The sequence below is a fragment of the Tenrec ecaudatus genome, chromosome 11 (genome assembly GCF_050624435.1).
Source record: "Tenrec ecaudatus isolate mTenEca1 chromosome 11, mTenEca1.hap1, whole genome shotgun sequence".
Taxonomy (NCBI): domain Eukaryota; kingdom Metazoa; phylum Chordata; class Mammalia; order Afrosoricida; family Tenrecidae; genus Tenrec; species Tenrec ecaudatus.
The window spans coordinates 133,594,132-133,601,319 of NC_134540.1; the positions used below are offsets into that span (position 1 = coordinate 133,594,132).

The 7,188-nt window shown below is 39.2% G+C and overlaps 1 pseudogene; it reads left to right on the forward strand.

The window, feature by feature from the left end:
- Positions 1-342: 342 nt before the first annotated feature.
- Positions 343-717, forward strand: LOC142460885 (eukaryotic translation initiation factor 1 pseudogene; annotated as a pseudogene).
- The last annotated feature ends 6,471 nt before the right edge of the window (positions 718-7,188 follow it).

A 7,188-nucleotide genomic window follows, 5' to 3' on the forward strand; every position in this document is an offset into this window, starting at 1 on the left:
CTATTTAAATGAATATTTACATTAATTTCAAATATAAAAATTCGATAAATTAATATTAATCTGTAGCAAGTATTTCATAAGTGCTGCATGTCTCAGAGCAGGTCAAAATCAAGACTTTATTTTAATCACTTAGAAAAGGTTCCCTGGGAAAGACAAGATGAAGAATTATTTGACTAATAGAATTGTTTAAAGAAGAAAGCCCTGCCCGCCCAGTCACTGAGCCGCCGCCAAGGACTTAGGAGCCTCCCCCTCGAGCCCCCTCGCATCCCGATGCTCAGTGCCCCCTTCTCCAGCTGCCGCCTTCCGCAGGCCGTTTCCACCGAGGAAAAGGAATCGTATCCTATGTCCGCTATCCAGAACCTCCACTCTTTCGACCCCTTTGCTGATGCAAGTAAGGGTGATGACCTGCTGCCTGCGGGGACAGAGGGTTATACCCATATAAGAATTCAATAGTGCAACGGCAGGAAGACCCTGACCACTATCCAAGGGATCGCTGATGACTACGACAAAAAGAAGCTAGTGAAGGCCTTTAAGAAGAAATTTGCCTGCAATGGTACTGTGATTGAGCATCCAGAATATGGAGAAGTGATTCAGCTCCAGGGTGACCAGCGCAAGAACATATGCCAGTTCCTTGTAGAGATTGGACTGGCTAAGGACGACCAGCTGAAGGTTCATGGGTTTTAAGTGCTTGTGGCTCAAGGAAGCTTAAGTGAGGACTTCCTTGCAATGAGTTGAAAAATTCCCTCTGTCCCGTGTCACAAGTTTAAAACCTCACAGCTTGTATGATGTAACCTTTTGGGGTCCACATTTAACTTGGACTAGTGCAAGTCCTTCATGCAATAAACTGAAAAGAGCCAAAAAAAAAAAAAAAGCCCTTTATTAGGGAAGAAAGATGCAGGCCACAGTTTGGGAAGGGCTAATAGATAACAGATTCAGAGGTTACTGAGCATATGAGGAAATGTACTTCAGAGGATTTTAAACAGAATTTTACCCTATTTTAAAATAGATTATATCCAAAGGGATTGCATGAGTGAAGGATCTTTTGAATTGTTGAACAACTTTAGACCAGTGGTTCTCAACATATGGGTCGCGACCCCTTTGGAGGTCATCCAATTCAGAACAGTAGCAAAATTACAGTTATCAAGTAGCAACAAAAATAATTTTATGGTTGGGGAGTCACCCCAGCACGAGGACCTGTATGCAAGTGTCACGCAATGGGAAGGTTGAGAACTACTGCTCTAGACCAGATTTATCTTTACTGAAGAGTAGTACAGTGAAGAGTTAAGATGGCTTGAAGGTTGGCTGGTAGTTCCATGGCTTGAAGTTTGGTTCAACTTTTTAATTCTCAATGTAATATTGGACAAGCTCATTCGAGTTCTCTGTGCCTTTGTTTCCTCACCAAGGAAAATGCGGTTAAGAATAATCAGTGTCTCTCAGGGCTTGACGGTATCTCCTAAGGTTCGCCTGAAGACCAGGTGCACTTCAAATGGCACCGGACCTATAGTTAAGTGATACAAGAGTATCTGTGAATATTAAAAAAATAATACACAGAAAAATACATATAAAGTATACACTTAATAACCTGTTTTGTTCAATTAGGATTCTCTTCAAAATATCCACTAGAGCTAAGACATTTCTACTAAAGATTTGTGTTTAAGAGTGTAACAATTGTTGTTATGTTTAAGCCCATTGTTGCAGTCATTGTGACTGTCCACCTGTGACGTTCCCCACAGATGCAAGGTTTGCAAAAGAGTTTATGACATCCAGGTCTGAGTTGTGTAATGCCAACTATAAGAAGCTATAACGAATAAAAAGAGTTTAAGAATTTGACATTAGCCTGATTTAGCATGAGGTAAACAGATCTGTTTGGGTTTGTTTGTTTGTTTGTTTAATCTCAATATAGCTTTACCTATTTCTTCTGGAGCCGTGGGCGAGGCACTGGGTCACTAAACATAAGGTTGGTGATGACTGGACAGACATCCACCCACCAGCTTGCTATGTAGGAGAAGGTCGAGGCTGTGTGCTCCTTTAAAGACTCACAGTCTCAGAAAACCTCTAAGGGACTGTCCAGGGTCAGAGTCAACTAGAAGGCACTGGGTTATCTAGTTTGCTCCACTTGTTCAAAAGCACAAGATTGAGTGTTGTTAAAAAAGGTTTTGCCTAGTATTAAGTTTGTCAGAACTCAGCACAAGTTCTAAGTATTTCAAGTAGAGAGTAACAGGCAGAGGGCTTGTTTACCTATTAAATTTGAGACGTTATTCCATGAAAGCAAGTTTATGAGTGTCTCTGTGTTCCGAAATATTCACACCTATAAACCGCAGAGGCTAAATTCGAATCTGTAGTCTTTTCAAGAGTTCAAAGACACCCTATGAAACTGTGAAGGTCTCCATATTTTATTTTGCTTAAGAATTTATAATTATACAATTTGGTAAAGTATATCTAATTTGTATTCCTTAAAAATTAACACATTCCAATTTTCATTAAGGTGATACAGATTCTTTACTTATTTATATTTAGCCATGGGCTGTTGGAGAAAATGAATAATTCTATGAAATTCCAATTTTGCTTAGACAGTTTTTCAAGACTTAGGTAAAGTTTTCAGTAAGCATTAATGTGAATCCATCTCATCTAAAGCTAACTCTTGGCTTCCTCAAGAAGGAAAGCATGTGTTTATTTCTAAGCAGCCTAAGTGATTGACATGAGAGTAGAAGCTTATTATGAGGAGATTAATTATTTTTTTTATCTTCATCAACAGTGTAGGATGACTGGAGCTGAGTGAAATTGAAGTCCATACACGTCAGCTTACTGTGAGCAGCCTAAAACTTAAGATGTGATATTACTTAAAAACACACAAATTAAGAAAACCGCTTCTTTCCACTTCATTTGCAGATCACTCTCATTATTATTGTGCAAACTATATACAATAAAATAAAGACACATGGAATAGGAATAATCTCTATTTTACAACTGTAGAAAGCGAGGTCCATTAATGTGAACCAAATTGGCACATGGTCAAAACGCTGATGAACAACAGGTGAAAAGTAAACTGAACTATTTGAATGTGGTGATTGATATAGAAAAAAACAGACAAGCCAAACAATAGACATGCTTCTCCCGAGGACATTAGAGTCTTCTCAAAACATGACAATTCCAAAGATTCCTTTCCATATGAATCTTTCTGCTGTTGCTGCTGTTAGGTTCCAACTTCTATAGCCCTCATGGGCAGCAGAATGAAGCCACTGTCCAGTCCTGGGCCATCCTCTCAATTGTTCTTATGCTCGAGCCCATGGTTGCAGTCACTGTGAGAATCCATCTCCTTAAGAGCCTTCCTCTCTGTCCCTGCCCCTCCACTTGACCAGGATGTCCTTCTCCAAGGACTGGTCTCTCCTGACAACATGTGCAGAGTACATGAGGGGAAGTGCCGCCATCTACGCTGCTAAGGAGTATTCTGGCTGGACTTCGTCCTAGTCAGGTTGTTTCTTCTTCATTGGAACTCAGTATTATTTTACATACATACATGGTGATGAAGTAAACTAGGAAGACTTAGTTTTACAAGTAGCTATTGACAAAAACAGTAACAACCACAATAACATCTTCTGATACCACTTGCTCTTTCCTCAATGGCTTTCTTGCATATTCCACTTTTACTTCCCATACAAGCCTATGAGTGACCGACGGCTGCTCTTCTTTCCAAAAGAGAGAAACCAGAAGCTCTCTCTGAGAGGGTATGTGACTTGACTGAAATTACTTGGAGACGTCAGTATTCAATGTTCTAACTGAAGTGCCTTTTCAAACACAAGGGACTAGAGAGAGTTAAAGCTCTAATACCACTGCGCTAATTCTCCTGTTTGTAATGTCCAAAAGTTTTATGGAATTGAAAGCAAGGAAGTATAATCCTTGAAAACAGAATATAGAATCATATTTTATTGCCAATTTCCTGCATTGAGCCTTAGAACAAATTTTATAGAAGCAGACAGCAAGCAAGATATTTTACCAGGGGAACTGAGTCCTTTCCGAGGGATGCAGAGGGAAAGGGATTCGTGGCAGGCTAAGAGATACACATTTGTGATGTGCTGCATTTTACCATGCACTGCACTCTTTCGAAAGAAATCAGAGGGCAGATTTTAATTTGACCTAATCAAAATGTGTGACATCATTTGTACTGTAAAATTATTGATAACTACACAAAGGAGGCATTTGCTCAGGCAGTGGAAATGGAATTGCTGCTTTTTCCAATTCAGAGTCGACGCCACCCTTTAGGGGACTCTCAGTTGTGGTTTCTCAACTTTGGCAAACAATTCATGATGTAAACAGGAATTTAAAAAAATGAGTTTGGAGTAAATGAGAACAAATATGGCAGCTTACTATTCTTTTTCGAAGAACTTGAACACACAGAGGGGAGAAAGATTTAAAGATATAATGCATGACTGCAGACCAAATAATTGGGAAGTCTTCTGACTTACTTTGAAGTCAATTAAATAGATATATTTCTTTCCCAAGTGAATAAATTTTTATTTGTTGAATTAAAAAAAATCTACTGTTCTAAATGGTTCCAGGGTCATTCAATTAATGAATGTTAACCATTAGTGAGCCTATATTAAACAGTCCCGGCATTATGCTGTGTATTTTACAGGCATTACTTAATTCAGTTTCCCAGTTAACTGACTGAAATCATTATCCCTTCACACACGACAAAACTAAAATTTTGGAGGTAGGTCATTTGCCAAGGCCACAATGTTAAATGTTAGAAAATTGGGACTCGATCCTAAGAAGTCTAACCCTTGCAGAAAATTAACATTTTTCATTAAAATTACCTTCGCCCAGGATATATCTAAAAATGAAACTGAAATTATAGCTTGGGGTTCTAATATGTAACAATGTTCTAAAGGAACAAAACAGATGGGGGGAAAGAGCTTTTAAAAGATGATTAATTTTTATAGCATAACGTATTGTTCCTATTTCCAATATGTGAAAGTAAATTATTCTCTTTTAATACTGATACTATATCAAGGAATTTCTATGGCAAATTACAAACTCTCAAAACCTAAGAAAAATTTTCATTTCTGATATACAAGAAAAGTCAGTGGATGCTATTCTGAAAGTAATGACCGTACTGAAAGGATCCCAAGTGACTTTTCAAGGCAATCAACTTAAAATGTAAAGCCTCCATTGCAAAAGGTCTTTTTATTCATCTGTCCTATGACCTTTAAATAAGTCACGCCAATCAAATTTATATTTAGTACATATTTAGTTAGTACACGTAGAGTAACCAGGTATATCATCTCAAATTAATGGCCAACATTTATTTGTTCAAGTTATATAAGTGCATGATGCTGTGAACATTTCATGGCACATATGCATGTGTTAAGTATGTATGTCATCCCTATAAATTAGAGAGAAACTTGTGGGGCCTAATGTGTAGTTAATTCCATTCCTAATTTTTTTCTCCAGAACACAACACAATGGGTGAAAGACAAAAGTAGATTCGTTTTCTAGAGTGCCAAGGTGGTGCCAATTGTTAAGAACTCAACTACTGGCCAAAAGATTGGCAGTTCCAACCCACCAAGAGACACTGGCTAAGACCTGGTGCTCTTAGTAAGGTGATAGCCTTGAACACCCTATGAGGTAGTTCCATATTCTATTTAACTTTCTCAGTTGGTCAATGACCTATTTATTTTTCTTTGAATGCCAGAGTATGTTTCCTAAAATTAACAAGCAAACCATAATCCACACTCTTGAGAATCATAAAGCTAGGGCATGAATGGAAGGCACAGCCCAGTGGACCAGATTTACCGGCATGCCACAAGCACTGGGAACAATTATTCTCTGGCCACTAAGTAACACAGAGGCACTCTTGAAGTTCACAGCAGCCTACTCGCTCCCCTCCGTCTCTCATGGGAGGTAAGAATACTTCTCATTGAAACAAAAGCCTACCTACTCAAAGGGGGGGTTAATTATTGCTACATAATTAACCTTGCAAGAAAATTATTAGGATTAATGAAGCACTGTTTACTAAGTGATTACAAGCTCCCCATGAACTACCATAGAAATAGATTTACAATAAAAACTCCTACATGGATATTAATATCAAGATTCAGTGTAAACTATTGCAACATATAATCTATAGGTCCTACAATCATATAGGAAAGCATAGGGAAGTCTATGTATTCTGCAAACATTAAAAAATATTAAAGGAAGGGAAGGCAGAACCAGGAAGAAATAGAATGTAGGACAAGATTTTACTTTTGAATGTGGACCACTGGAAATACTAAATGAATATGATGAACGCACTTAGGTTGGTGGTAAGGTTGGCGCTGCTAAAGATTAGTCGCCCCTTCATCTAGGTACACTTGCAAATACTGGGAAACCTAAGTACCTTTTTGAGGAAAAAAATGTTGAAGATGTGGTCCTTTGTCATGTAAATACAGAATTATTGTAGCAATTTCAGTATGAATTCATATTAGGTTGATGCAAAAATGTGGGTGGTTTCCATTAAGTTTAAACACAGAGGCCCTAGAGCAGTGGTTCGCAACCTGTGGGTCGTGACCACTTTGTGGGGGGGCGGTTGAACCACCCTTTCCCAGGGGTCGCCCAATTCTCAACAGTAGCAAAATGACAGTCATGAAGTAGCAACGAAAATAATGTTATGGTTGTGGGCCACAACATGAGGAAGTGTATGAAAGGGTCGTGGTATTAGGAAGGTTGAGAACCACTGCCCTAGAGCCCAATGTGCACTAGTGAGTGACATGGCAGTAGTGACATGACAGTGCAGTAGTGCTTTGGGTCTAGGAAACCAAGTTGAAAACATTGGAAATGTGAAAAGTTTGAAAAAATTGAAAAGGAATCCAAGTGGTTAGGAGGAGAGAGGGAGAATCGTGGCGTTTACCCTGATGTCCACAGGAAGACCCTCTACAAACTGGCTCCAGATAGACTTTGAAAGAAGTGTTCAGATGATTAAGCCTTCTAAGTGAGCCAGGTATAAATGTCTTAGTCAGCAGGTTTGACACAGAGTGGAGAAGAGGGGGTGGTCTCTCACCTCTGGCCTGAACCCCACTATGGTTTCATCACAGTATGGTCTCTGCAAAGTCAGGGAAGAGACCCTTGAGCCTAGCAGGAGAGAACTGAGGCCCACCAGCTCAGATGAGGCATGCCAGAGACACTGCAGAACACAACCACACCCCTCCCCGA